Raw genomic sequence first — 15,633 nt, 5'->3', positions numbered from 1 at the left:
GTCAAAAGTTTCTACAGCCAGTCCGGACAGAAACGTGAGATAAAAAATTTCATCCAATTTTATGTTTGAAACTAGTTTAATTATTTACTGTAGAAAGCCACAACTCTGTTTTTGGACTTTTTTTTTGGACTTCCGATCCCAATTGGCAGAGATCATTTTTTTTAAATTTTAAAATAAACTACTGTCCTCATATGAGGACATTGTGTTTTACAAAAATGTCTTCCTGCACAAAAACTAAATTTATTTTTTATACTTGTTAGGTCCTCTAATTACTGGGAAAATGCCTAGGAGCAGTGATGGTATAGTTACTTTGAAAAAGTAATCCGATTACTGATTACTCCTTTAAAAAGTAACTTAGTTACTTTATGGATTACTTGATTTTAAAAGTAACTAAGTTACTTTACAAGTTACTTTATTAGTTACTTTAAGCAGCTGCACACACCACGTCCCGCCGCCTTAACATAAACATTATAACCAGTTTTGCCAATACTCCCTTTATTGCAAAATGCATTTTTAACAGCAACAATTTATCTCTAGACATTTAAAGTTGAACTATTTATTTTTATAAAATTAAAAGACCATTTCTCTTGAATTAACTTAACATAAATAATTTTTTTTATAAAAAATAAAATATGGTCTTTCTTGATTTCACTTAACATAAATACTTGTTTTTATAAAAAAATATATAAAATAAAGAAAGTCTTTCTTGACCTGACATATTTAACACTGTAAAACTGAATATTGAACCTGTTGTTCTCTGCAGGGCAGCAAGGAGTGGTTTTATAAAACAAAACTGTGTATATGGTCGAGGCCAGGGATCACATATATGCAGACTGCGGTCCGGGTCCGGACCCAGACGTTGTCCAATGCGGACCCTAACCGATAAACTACTGAGAAGGATTTAATTTTGACAGTGTTCATTTAAAGCGTCAGAACTTTTCTTGTCTTTACGGTATACGCACTCTGCGGCATGGGAAACTCACAGACCAATCACGTGTGGTGTAAAATCTTCAAACGCTCTCCTCTGCCAATCAGATCTGTGCAGACCGCTGCCCTGGCTAGTGAATTGGGACGTGGCCGGGAAAACCCGCCTTTATAAAGAGATAGGGAGCCCGAGAACTGGCGGAAAAACGAGAATGGGCGGAAACTAAAAACACGCCGAGCGCGAGAGAGAGAGAGACAGGGGAGAAAGCGAGATGCGTGTGATTGGGGGAGAGCGGAGGGGGATGGGGAAGGGAACGCGGTGTGTGTGTGTGTGTGTGAGGTGGAGAGAGAGAGAGAGCGAGAGTAACGCACAGTGACTTGGATAAGTAACTTTAATCTGATTACTGCATTGGAAATAGTAACGCGTTAGATTACTCGTTACTGAAAAAAGAGTCAGATTAGAGTAACGCGTTACTAACATCACTGCTTGGGACCCTGTGTCAGCGTGAGGCTGCCGTAAAAAAAATGCCTTTTTAATTTATTTAGACAGCAGTCATATTCATATTGTTCTACCCAGCTACTGATGCATCTGTAACTCTTTACAATCAGGGTAAAAAATAACAGTACTTACGACTGTAATAAACATTAAGTGGTAATTAAGTGGTAAATATTATTTAACATTTCTAAATTGTAATGCTTAAGAATGTTGTAAATAAAGATGAATTGCGATATCAGTTTTAACATTTTGTAGGAATTAATATCTTAACTAGTGTCATAATAATAATTAGTTGAGGCATTCTAACATAAGTATGGTTAAACAATGTAAATTAATTGTAAAGTGCTACTGATGCATCTGAGGCCAAATATCTTAAAGCAGGATTCCTCTACTGTAATTGTATATTTTGGTTTGTGGTAGACAGATTTACCTCAAACCAAAAGGATAGGTATGTGGTTTTAGCAGGTGTCCATTTCTGTCATAATCAAGTGATCACCATGAATTTATTTTGAAAGTTACATTTTTTGTAGCTTGTATTTTTTTCCTTTTCAAATTTCATATTGTTTTTACAGACCATTTTTACTGAAAGATGTTACTGATCTCTATGTATCACATGCAGAGGGGGAACAAAAAAAAAGTTTTAGATTTGATTTGCTCACTTGGCATTTTTTGAAAGGCAAAATAATGTAGTAATATGCTCAAAATCATGTAACTTAAATATATAATTATATTAAATTATGGTCCTCCAACCTCTGTGGAGTTGTGGGTGCTAATTTGTAATTTGAACAAGTATTTCTAATAAAACAGATGTTTTATTAATGTATAATTTATGTTATTGGATGAATAAAGGGATACTGCAGTGTCTCATGGAACCTGGTAAGACAAGCAGACTGTAAGAACTTATTTTTTTTCTCTGTTTTTCTAGTGTGTATGCTGACCTCGGACAGTACTTCTGAAATGCTAATGCTTATCTTTTGGAATTTGATTCCTTTGATTCTTATTTTTTAAAGCATCAGAAAGTTATCAGTATATTTCTGTATGCAGGGCTTAATTTTGCACATGTAAATCCCAAAGCTTTAATCGTTTTAAAAGTTGTATATAGATATTTCTCAGAGTTGCACAGACAATTGTAGGCAGACCACCAGTCACAATAAATTTGAATGAATAACCTTCAATAATAAATTACTGGCCAATACATTGATGTAACACTTCATGATCAGCCTCAAACCTACTATCCCATGACTTGTAGAAGTAATGTCAGTGTAATTCCTAAGTGGTCAAACATCACATAGAGTTGTTGAAAATTACACTTTGGTTTTAAGTATAACAAAAAGGTGTAACAACACTGAGAGCCTTTGCATATTACCAGATACATTATTTATATAAATTCAATTAAAGGAATAACTTTCACTGAAATACAAAACTGAAATTGTCCTTGGAGCTGACATGACCTTATCCACCTTATCATATTTGGGAATATGAGACACCTGGGATAATCAGCTTTTAACTTCAGAACAACTCTGTTCATTACATTAATAATAAATCAATAATTTCTGATTTATTCTTTCAGTGTTTAGTTGAAGTGTTAAAAAGTGGTTGAATGTGGGCATCAAATCCACATTTAATAAAATATTAAAATTATTTTTTTCCATAAACACATTTCAAGAAACTTAGCGATAGTGTGATCAAATAAACAGACAAAAGTGATAGCAATAAAAAAACATTTATTGACAAAGTTAAGAAACATACAAAATTAAGAACAGTTAAAAAAAAAAAAGTGTCCAAACCTCTTTTGAGTAAGCACAAAGGAGACAGCGGCAAAGAAAATTCTCTCAGAAAGAGAGATAGAAACCTTGAGAGGAACCCATACTCCTTGGGTCAATACACAAATTAAAAATGTAAAAATCTGAAAAAGACAAAGAGCATAAACATTAAATGAAACAAAAATATATACAATGCAAATATAAAATCCTGTATAAAGACATACAATTAATAAACCCGCCTTTAATTTTATAAAAAAATAAATAAAAAATAATGTATAATTAAGTACAGAAAGATTAATAGTAAAATAGTAAAAGGTAAGTACAATATTAATTGATTAAAGCACTAAAAGACAAACGTTAAAATGTTTTTAATGAATATAAGCCCAAAATAAGACTAAAACACCAATACAATAACCATTAATAAAGCAAGTAACTAAGCAATAAAAGAAATATATACAAAAAGTGTATGGATTAAAACACTAACAGTATACTACATAAAGATAAATACAGTTAAGTAATTAATAAACATTAAAAGATAAACAATATCAAGATAAAAGGATTAAAGCCTTAAGTACATGAACACAAACACAAAACAGGAAGCAATTAAAAGCATACAATACACAAAACGATTAAAACATTTATATAGTTAAAGAAAATCATTACCTTTTTAAAAGTATGGAATCAATAGCTTTATTAATACCTGCTATTTTCCTTAGGTGTGTTTTATAAAAAAAAACCCTCTAAAACTAGAGTATAGAGCTGGGCGATATGGCCGAAAAAAAAATCTTAGATTTTTTTTTTTAATCCAATTTTCGATTTAAATCGATTTTTTCCCCCTACTAAAAATCAAACTAAAGATGATAAAGAAATGGTTAAAAACTAGTTCTTATTTAATTTGTTTTCACTTAAAATGTTCCATTTGTGGTTAAAGTGCAACCAGAAACAAGCAAAAAAAAAACTATTGTAAACAGTGAGAACATCTAGTGACTTTTAGAAAGCTTTCTCCAACATAGTTTAGGTACTGACACAATGCACCCTCAAACTTAAAAAATAAATAAATAAATAAATAAACAGACCATTAAAAACAAATAGAAATAAATAAAATGGTGCCCTTTTTTGATAAAACTTACAAAGTAGACAATAGAAAACAAGTACAATTTATATGCTCTTAAGTAAATACTTTTCCCTATTGGGCTAGAATTGCAAAACAAAGCATTTAAATAAGTGCCAGTGTTCTATAAAATGAGATCTTTTCTCATGAATATGCAAAACATCTTAACTTGTAGTGCATACAAAACCTGGTACACGGTTGGAAGATGTGCCAGGGACAGTTCCTTGTTTAACGTTGAATGGTGAACTGGTGCTGCTGCTGCGTTCATTCCTATGGTAGCAGCACTTCTCCCACTCCGCTACATGGTTCTGTTTAAGGTATAGTGATAAATTGGTTCACCTTACAGCGAGGACCTGTTTGGTCTACGTCCGACGCCGCAAAACCGAACCAACTCCAGATCACGGAGCTAGTTGCTCTTAAGCTCCGCCGTCATGTGTTTTGTGTATGTGTGTTTGTGTGCGTGTGTGTTTGTGCGTGCAAGGGAGGGAGGGAGGGAGTGAGGGAGGGGCGGGGGGTGCGCGCGCTGGAGGGAGGGAGGTATGGAGGGAGCTAGCTAAGCTCACTCTGTGCCCACAGAGGAGCGTCTGTGGTGAAAAAGAAAACTCAGAGAAAATCGATTTTCATAAAAACACATTGTCCTTAACTATAAATTCGAATTTATCGATAAAATCGATTAATCGCCCAGCTCTACTAGAGAACTCTCTAAACTAGAGATTGAAAATATAGATTTTTAAAAATTATTATCATTATTGTTTTATATGGTACCTGACTGAGGTGTGCCTGATGTGGTGGCTGTGTCGTGGTGTATACTTAGCCAGGGGTCATAGAGCAGATGGTGGAGAGATGATCTGAGACTTCTTTGAGGTGATCTCCGTGCTGGTGTTGAAGGGTCACCTCTCACACACAGCAGGATGATTCCTATCTGCAACACTGTGGAGGATTTGGCCTCATGGGTAAACCACTCATGAGGAAGGTCCTGAAAAGTAAATTAGAGACAGTGACTGAGCGTTAAGGAATGTTTTTGACCTGAATCTCTATTCAGTAATGGTAGCTTCTACGAAGACAGTTCTCTGCCTGTAGTGTTCACTGAAAACCCATACCAGAAGAACAGAAGATGAAGGCGTGGTTCCTAACTGTACATCTGAACCAGGATGTTCTATGTCTTGAGGTCACAGTGCAGAACCCCTCTGGCATGGACCTCAATCACGCCTTCAACTAGCTGCCTTAGAAGTACCTGCAGAGTACACAGAGCACATTCTAGTAAAGTTAAATTGGCTGAAATTTATCCCAAAATTTGCAATACTTGTGACTGTCGGCACGCTGCCACGTTCAATAAAAAAATATATATAAGTACCTACAGAGTGTAAGAAACAGACAGAAGGAAATTACAGTCGCTATAGAACAGGCTAACAGTTATTCAGTGGGTAGCTGCTATATTAAGGGTGAAGAGAGAAGAGTGTTCAGGTACCTAACGATTTTCCAATGATTTCACAGTTGCAGACAAATTTCAGAGTCAGGATAAAATCACGAGAGTCTGGCTAGAGTCGAGCTGCAGTTGAGTTGCGGTCGTGTCATCTCAATCGTTAAGTGTAAGGTGGTTACGATTGAAAGTTTTAGTCAGCCGGGTTTGGGTACTGGCGCGCCGATAAAATCAACTGGGTTTGTTTTTTATTTATTAGCAGTGTGAGCAGCAGCTGTAAGATCGAAAGAGCGTATTACACCTCTCTGTTTGGAAATATTTTAAAGTGGACTGCAAAGGCAGGATTTTACAAGATGGGAAGGGAAAAAAAATGCACATTCAACAACAAACATGATTTACCACCTGAGAAACAATAAGCACCCAGCACAATCCTCCCAGTACACTGCAGACACTCAGTACAATTAGCAACAGCACTGCCAACACATTTCTCTGTGTGTTTCCGTCCCTTAATTAGTTCCCTCGGTAAGTCAGTAATAAGAACAAATAGAGTAATAATATTAAGCTATTAATGTATTAACATATATTCATCAACCTCTTTTGGGTGGGGATGGAGAAGGTGGAGTGGCCAGTGCTTCAGCTGGAGCTCCAGGACACTGAGGATGTTGTGTCTTTTGGAACTGGGCCTGATTTTACAGAACAGAAACAAAACCGTTCATGGTAGCTGTATCAATTTATCCAATAAAGTAGATCTACAGGTCTTACTTTATATAAATAAAACTAACCGACATAAAAAATATGCATGAAAATGTTCAGGACATCCAGAATGGCAAGTATTTAAAAACACGGTCCAGTGTTAATTTTTAGTAACATGTTTAAAGTCTATACTATCTAAGACAGTGAGACAAATACAGCAACTTTTCTAAAATTACACTCTTCTACTGCAGCACAGACGTACACTCCCTCCTTAAAAAATGCTCAAAACCAAAAAAAAAAAAAAAAAAACACACCCTGGGAGGTTAGCTCTTTAAATAGCTTTTGACCAGCATAGGTAATGTTTATTTCTGGATGATCAGCTGGACTCAGCAGGGCCAACATTAGTAGCCTAGTCTTTTAAAAGTAATTAACTCATTTTTTAAAACCCATAAAGTCCAGTAACAGCTGTGTTTATTTGTTTTTTAAAGTCACTGGTTAGCTGCGGGTGTAACTTCACAGACCGCGATCTCAGTTCACAATTATGCAGCCACACATCTTATAAAATCTCCTGCTCCTAACCAAATATCCAGCACAACAAACCCAGCTTTAAACCCAAACCGTCGCTGTATAAACAGAGACAGAGGAGAAGTTTTCTTTCAGTGTTTTCTGACAGAAACTGTGAGGATTAAAAAAAGAGTGTGTTTACTAATCCGTTACTCGTTCGTGATGAAGTTAACGCTAACTTGCACGTACAGTGGATTCACGCGGTTAGTTAATAGTATGCAAAATGCAGTGAATGCTGCTGTTTGGGGTCAAAATAAACGAAACACCTTAGCTAATAAATCATGGACTGCAGAAAACTAAGCCGGAGACACAACAAACGCTAGCTCTTTAAGTTAGTTGTCTAACGGAGTTACGTTAAGTGCATAAACTGCCTGCACAGATCAGAACATAACAGCAGCTTACCTTTTCATGTTAAATCCACGACGAAAGCATTCTTTTCTCATATCTTTATAAAATCCAGTTGCAGCGTCACCTGCTTGTTCAGAAACAAAACAAACACCCAGCGCCGTTTAAGAGCTGATTCACGACCTTCTCTCCCAGCACAGGGTGTGTTTTTCTCAATCAGCAGCAGCTTTTAAACCACGCTGTAGTTCAGTAATAAGATCGCGTTTCACCGAGAGCTGAAACAGCCAGTTAGCTAACGGTAGTTAAAATACCTAACAGGCCTGAGAGCTCCTCTCGGTAGGGTTTTTGTAGATATTTAATTTCTGAATCTTATTAATACTGAATTAAAGTATGGTAATCTGGCTAGTGTTAAAAAGTCAACTAGCTTTTTACCAAAACACGAATATTTGCGGCGTCTGCGCATGCGCGAATATTTGCAGCAAATGCGCAGACGCCCGCTAATATTCGCGCATGCGCAGACGGCCCCCCCTTTTTTTATTTTATTTATTTTTTATTCGTCTTGTGGGAACACACCGCTAAAATTAGGTATAAATTAACTAAAAGTGTTTTGTTAAAAAGCTAGTTGACTTTTTAACATTAGCCAGATTACCATACTTTAATTCAGTATTAATAAGATTCAGAAATTAAATATCTACAAAAACCCTGCCGAATTAGACCGGAGTACCGAGAGGAACTCTCAGGCCTGTTAGGTATTTTAACTACCGTTAGCTAACTGGCTGTTTCAGCTCTCGGTGAAACGCGATCTTATTACTGAACTACAGCGTGGTTTAAAAGCTGCTGCTGATTGAGAAAACACACCCTGTGCTGGGAGAGAAGGTCGTGAATCAGCTCTTAAACGGCGCTGGGTGTTTGTTTTGTTTCTGAACAAGCAGGCGCTGCTGCAGGTAATCGAGCTAACTGTAGCTAATTAGCTTAGCCGGTTGAGCTAACTAGCTACAGTTAGCTCAACCTGTGCAATGCAGCTCTGTGCAATGATAGTGCGTCCAGGTTGTTTAATGCACATAACACCCCCTAAACCAGATTAATTATACATAAAACACGAGAAAGAATTAAATTGTGTAGGTCGGCGCATGCGCAGTACCTTTGGGAAGCATGTATCGATGGGTAGCAAAATTCGACAGAACACCGGACTAAAAAAACTGTTGTTAACACACCTTGGGTTTGGGCTGTATTCACTCAATCGCAGTTAAATAAACTCACTGGCCATTGAGGAATCACTTAGACCAGAATTATAATAGAATAAACAATAAAATAATAAAATGTTATATAAAATCTAAAAAAAAAAATCACCAGTGTCAGTGGCTGTCTTTACACTACAAGCCTCAAGTGTTTTTTTTTTTATTTTATATAAATTAACCTTTTTGTCAAACAGCACACATGCTCTCAATATTTTTTTGGCTGCTCTGCCAATGCTGGCTGATAATGACAGCACTAAGGGCATGAATACTGGCAAACAGATGCATGAAATCCACAAATAAAGAAATATGAAATTTGCAGTGGCCTTTTTTATGCCCAATCAGTTTGAAGACTGAGAACATATGTCTGCACTCCCCTCCAAAGGAATTGGGCGGAAAAAGCATTATTAAAAGATGAATAATGAAGACTGGAAATTGGAAATCAGTTAATTACAACTTTGTCAGTGTGTCCAGGCCCGGAGTGGCTAATCGGGAGATTCGTGAGGATTCCCGATGGGCCGGCTGTGTCTGCTGAAGTGTCTTATTGTGTACCTTGGGGAAGATGTGGGCAGTTATTAAGGAGTATATCTATGCTGGTGTTTTACCGGAGTCAAGCTATCCGCGCGTATACGCGCGATTTTACGGTAAACAGACGCGCAGGAGGAGAGCACGCTAAAAAACACAGAGAGAGACAGACACGTTTCAGTCGGTTATATTAATTCAGACATACATTAAGCCCAGAAACGAGAAGAAAACGGATTAAAATAACTCACCTCACTGTAGATTTAGTGCAGTACATTATCTATTTGATATAATACCATAACAATCCCATCGGTTTTTAAGAGAGAGAGAGAGAGAGAGAGTTTTATATTAATATTACTTTTTCAATCCATGCTTCAAATTAAATTTCTCATGAGTTTCCCAAAAGGCCAAAACAGATCCAGTACCTCTTAAAAGAGTCCATCCTAGACTATTACCTCTGCAAATTCGGGTAAATTGCACTGTATTGTTTATTTTATATTCATTTTTGTATTTTTTTTATCATGCTTAAAATTCAATTTCTCATGATTTTCCCATAATGCCAAAACAGGTCCACTACCATTTGAGAGAGTATGTTCTAGCCGATGACTCCTGCAAGTTTGGGCAAATTTCACTGTATTGTTTATTTTATATTCATTTTTGTATTTTTTTTAATCATGCTTAAAATTCAATTTCTCATGATTTTCCCATAATGCCAAAACAGGTCCACTACCATTTGAAAGAGTCTGTCCTAGGCTATCACCTCTGCAAGTTTGGGCATATTTCACTGTATTGTTTATTTTATATTATTATTATTATTATTATTATTATTATTATTATTATTATTTTATTCATGTTTAAAATTACATTTCTCATGATTTTCTTATAATGCCAAAACAGTTCCACTACAATTTGAAAGAGTAAAACATAGGCTATGACTCCTGCAAGTTTGGGCAAATTTCACTGTATTGTTTATTTTATATTAATTTTATAATTGTTTATTCAGGCTTAAAATTAAATTTCTCATGATTTTCCCATAATGCCAAAACAGTTCCACTACCATTTGAAAGAGTCTGTCCAAGGCTATGACTCCTGCACGTTTGGGCAAATTTCACTGTATTGTTTATTTTACAGGTACTGGACCTGTTTTCAAGGATTCAAGGAGATTTTACTGTCATTCGTATCACATGTGGTTCATGAGGTGGAACGAAATTGTGATCTCACGATTCAGTTTACACCCAAGAGCTGTTGTTAAAATAGATATATAAATAAAGTAAGACAACAAAATAAAATAATACAATAAAAATACAATATAACAAAATGAAGATAAGATAAAATAAACAAAACAGTACAACTTGTCATAGCCTAGGACAGACTCTTTCAAACGGTCATGGATCTGTTTTGGCATTATGGGAAAATCATGAAAAAAATATATTTTAAGCATAAATAAAAAAAAATTTATTATAAAATAATCAATACAGTAAAATTTGCCCAAACTTGCAGAGGTGATAGCCTATGTTGTACTCTTTCAAATGGTCATCAACCTGTTTTGGCATTATGGGAAAATCATGAGAAATTTAATTTTAAGCATGAGTAAAAAAAAAAATAAAAAATTAATATAAAATAAACAATACAGTGAAATTTGCCCAAACTTACAGGAGTCATAGTCTAGGACAGACTCTTTCAAATGGTCATGGACCTGTTTTGGCATTATAGGAAAATCATGAGAAATTTAATTTTAAGCATGAAATTTGCCCAAACTTGCAGAGGTGATAGCCTAGGACAGACTCTTTCAAATGGTACTGGACCTGTTTTGGCATTATGGGAAAATCATGAGAAATTTAATTTTAAACATGAATAAAAAAAAACAATTAATATAAAATAAACAATACAGTGAAATTTGCCCAAACTTGCAGGAGTCATAGACTATGTTCTGTAAGAAAGAACATATCCAAAGATCCTCTCGCTAACACGGACCAGGAAGCTTCCAGCGCTGCCTGACTTCAGCAAATCCTCCGCCTCCTCACGAGTAATAATACCTGTGTACAAAGAGAAAGAGCTCAAATCAAAAACGTTTAATCACGTATTTCAATTTATTGACTGTAAGATAATTATTTATTATGTTAGTAATATTGCAAACAAATATAAAGAAATAGCATTAATCCTTTGAAATAATAATAATAACAAACCCAGTAATTATAAGCAGAACACTTAGACAGAGAGAGAGAGATTTTTCTTGGATTAAAGCTCACAGAATGGCCCACACTTTGAACTCACCATGAAACCAGGGGGCAACTCGACTCTCGCCTTGCTGTAAACAAACTCTGAGGGTCTGCTCCTCTTTAAACCAGCGAATAATTTCATACGCATACCTGGCTTCCTGTTGATCATAACGGAAAAAAAACAAATTCAGAAAAGCTTTAATAAAGACAAGCTGTCTGACTGCCTCTCTCATACCAGAAAATCCTACATGACATCAGCTCTACAAGCCCAGGAAACAATAGATGGTTAAACTGATAAGCATATATGACACAGCCTAGAGCAGTGATGGTATAGTTACTTTGAAAAAGTAATCCGATTACTGATTACTCCTTAAAAAAAACTTTACTTTACTTTATGGATTACGCGATGTGTGTGTGTGTGTGTGAGGTGGAGAGAGAGAGAGAGAGAGAGAGAGAGAGAGTAACGCACAGTGACTTGGATAAGTAACTTTAATCTGATTACTGCATTGGAAATAGTAACGCGTTAGATTACTCGTTACTGAAAAAAAGTCAGATTAGAGTAACGCGTTACTAAGTACTAAGTTACTGACATCACTGCCTAGGATATGTCTAGTTTCATTCAAATATGCAAAACAAACACTTTAATTTTACCTTTTGGTTTGATTTTGAATTTTTTCCCCAATTCTTATAATCTTTTAATATTATAACTCACATATTGTGTATTCAATGGAGCAGCAGAGGTGGGAGGCAAGGCCGTGTAACTGCCCAAACCCCGCCCACATGACTGAGACCCCCTCCACCCGTATTGGGGACGTGCACAGCCACGATAACTCCTATAAATCGCCACGATAACTCCTATAAAACACATTAACTGTAAAGAAGAAACACTGGGGTTTATTAACACAGGAGGGGGCTTGCAGAATGCTGTACAGAACCTAACTTCCAAAAAAAAAATACTGGATGGGTAATTTTAGATTTAAAAAATTACGTAATCTTCCATTCAAATGAATAGAAATGGGTGGGGCTAAAAGTTGTACTGGAGCCAGCCACCAGAGGGCGTAAGAGACGTAGTGACTTCACTTTTCAACCGCTGTCGCCCTGTCCATACTTATAGTCTATGAGCAGAACAAACAGCCAATATGTCAAACAACTTAACAGTGGCAGATGAACATGGATTCCTGGCAATTAGCAAAGATGGAGTAACAGCGAGGACAGCCAATCACGCGATAGCAAGAAATGGCAGAGCCAATTGATTAGCCTATGGGTGGTTCAAAGGGAAGAGGGCTTCCCTTTTAAAGTGGCAATTTTCTTTATGATACTAGTTCTTGATCTGTCTCCATTTAATTTATGGTAACATTGTTTTTGGATGGCAAAATATGCAGAGCACCAAAAGCCCCCCCACAGCATATTGCATATTTCATACAAACACTGTGTAATAACATATTTTAATCTGAATAACTATTTTATGAGGTTAAATGTCACGGAGACCCAGGCAGGGAGACGAGGAAAGCGGACACAAGTGCAGGTAGGGTGAAAATAAATAATAATTTAATAAATAAATAACAAGAAAACAAGGAACAAGTAACATGAAACAAAGATACACAAATAACCAATAACAAATCAAAGAACCTAAACTAAACCAACTAGAGATAATAAATAAACAAACAGGGAATATATATACAAGGAATAAACTAGGAATCAACACAAGCAGGGTATATACAGGGAGCTAGGGAACAAGAAATAAAACAAGAAACTAGAAATAAACAAGGAAATAAACTATAAACGAGAAAACAAAGACCGACGGAGACAAAGTGGCAGAGGAGGGCTATTTAAAGAAACAGGAAACACACTATAATTAGAAACACCTGGGGAAGGGGCGGAGCAACAAATGAGAAACAGGTGGAAAAGTACTGAGACGGGAGACACAGGGGAGCACAGGTCACGTGGGGAAGACACACAGACACGAGACGAGACCAGGATGTGACAGAAGCCTCCCCCTAAACGCGCAGCTCCCGAGGCGCGTAAAAACGAACCCCGGGGGCTGGCGGCAGGGAGAGGCCGGGGAAAACAGGAGTCGAGACCGGGGACTGAAACGGAGACAGGACAGAGGACAGAGACTGAACGGGAGACGGAGACTGGACGGGGAACTGGACAGGAGACGGAGACTGGACGGGGAACTGGACAGGAGACGGAGACTGGACAGGAGACGGAGACTGGACGGGGAACTGGACAGGAGACGGAGACTGGACGGGGAACTGGACAGGAGACGGAGACTGGACGGGGAACTGGACAGGAGACGGAGACTGGACGGGGAACTGGACAGGAGACGGAGACTGGACGGGGAACTGGACAGGAGACGGAGACTGGACGGGACTAGACATGGGAACAGGGACGAGGACATTAACAGGGACAGAAACAAACACTGTGACTGGTACAGGAAAGGAGAAACCACCAGGGACAGGAACCGGAACAAACAGACACGGGGACCAAAACAGGGAGAGACACAGGGACCAAAAACATGGGTGGGTGCCCAGGACTGGCAAAAGTCTGTGGGGAAGTCCAAGGAGCCAGCCTGGGCACAGTTCTGGAGTTTAAGTCCGGGGGCCTCTGTGCCTGCCTGGGTCCTGGGGCCCTGGAGCCAAACAAAGTTCTGGGAGCAGGAACCGGTGGGGTGGCGACTCGGGCAGCGGGAGCTGGTGCTGGCGGCGCGGCGACTCGGGCAGCGGGAGCAGACACGGAGGCTTGAACAGCTGGAGCAGACACGGAGGCTGGAGCAGCTTCAGCAGAGACGGAGGCTGGAGCAGCTTCAGCAGAGACGGAGGCTGGAGCAGCTTCTGCAGACACGGCAGGAGTCCGGGGGCGTGGCTCAGCAGCTGAGATAATTTCAGAGCTGGGCGCGTAGAGAGCAGCAGCGGGGCTTGAGACCGCGGGAAGATCAAAAACCCGGACTGGATCTGCAGCTTTGCTGGCAAAGTCTGTAGAAGTAGACAGCGCGGGGCCGCCGGTAAAGTCCGGCGCGGAGAGAGTTCCAGAGCGCGGCTGAGTGGCCGCGGAGATAGTCCCAAAGCACGGCTGGGTTGCCGCGGCGGAATCCAGCTCTGCAGCCGCCATGAAAGCCAGCTCCTCAGCCTGAAGGGCTGGCGCTGCAGCTGTGGGGCTCAAGGCTGCGGTTGCCGCAAAAACCCGGACTGGATCTTTACTTTCTCCGGCTGAGTCAAGCTTGGAGAAAGTCTCTGGCCGCGGCTGGCTCGCTGGGTAGGAGGTCCTGTAGCGTGGCTCGGCTGCTACCGCGGAAATCACGGGGCACGGTTCGGCAGCTACCGCGAGGAACACGGGGCGAGGTTCGGCTGCTACCGCGGGGATCTCGGGGCGCGGTTTCACAGCCGTCACAGAAGTCACGGAGCGTGGCTTAGCCGCTGAAGACGCTAGCTTGAGAGGCGCCGGGGATGCTAGCGCCTTAGCCACTGGAGAAGCTAGCTCTGGAAGCGCCAGTGAGGACAGAGTCTTGGCAGCCGGAGGAGCTAGCTTTGGAGGCGCCGGTACGGAGCGCGCCTTGGGAGGCTGATGGACACGAGTCGGGACGGCCTCTGGAGCTGTGCGGCCGAGAGCCGGGTAGAGCACCGCCCCTGGGGGGAACGGTAAAGGAGCTCAGACTGGTGCGGGGTAGAGCTCCTCTTCGTCCTCGGAGCTGCTGGGAGCGCACCCGAGAAAGTCCCACGGGTCCCGCTCCTTGAGCCTCGGGTACACGGAGGCACCGAGGCTCATAGCACCAACCCTCATCGCCACCCCCAAGAAAATCCTCCCCGGAAAAGGGGTCTTCTTCCAGCTGGCGGGACCCCTTAGAACGCTTACCCCGAGGCCTGCGGCGTCCATGAGGCCTCGAGTTTTCCTGCGCCGGGATCCCGCCTGGAGTACGGCGAATCGCCATCCTGGTGCCAGTCCAGGCAGAACCTGCTGTATCCATGTTGAAGGTCGGTCTTTCTGTCAGGAATACCCAGGCAGGGAGACGAGGAGGCGGACACAAGTGCAGGTAGGGTGAAAATAAATAATAATTTAATAAATAAATAACAAGAAAACAAGGAACAAGTAACATGAAACAAAGATACACAAATAACCAATAACAAATCAAAGAACCTAAACTAAACCAACTAGAGATAATAAATAAACAAACAGGGAATATATATACAAGGAATAAACTAGGAATCAACACAAGCAGGGTATATACAGGGAGCTAGGGAACAAGAAATAAAACAAGAAACTAGAAATAAACAAGGAAATAAAATATAAACGAGAAAACAAGAAATAAACAAGGAACCAAGGCTAAGAGAGAACAAGGAAACA

At 39.5% G+C, this 15,633-nt stretch overlaps 1 long non-coding RNA gene across 1 annotated transcript; it reads right to left on the bottom strand.

Moving 5' to 3' along the window:
• Positions 1 to 4,518: 4,518 nt before the first annotated feature.
• On the bottom strand, positions 4,519 to 7,668 carry LOC111193737 (uncharacterized). Its single transcript, XR_007425380.1, has 4 exons — positions 7,374 to 7,668; positions 6,307 to 6,397; positions 5,395 to 5,528; positions 4,519 to 5,270 (listed from the first exon to the last, which is right to left on the bottom strand). It is a non-coding gene; the product is annotated as an uncharacterized LOC111193737 (long non-coding RNA).
• Positions 7,669 to 15,633: the final 7,965 nt, after the last annotated feature.

Source organism: Astyanax mexicanus, chromosome 18 (assembly GCF_023375975.1).
Source record: "Astyanax mexicanus isolate ESR-SI-001 chromosome 18, AstMex3_surface, whole genome shotgun sequence".
NCBI lineage: Eukaryota > Metazoa > Chordata > Actinopteri > Characiformes > Acestrorhamphidae > Astyanax > Astyanax mexicanus.
This window is presented reverse-complemented; position numbering and strand designations above follow the sequence as displayed.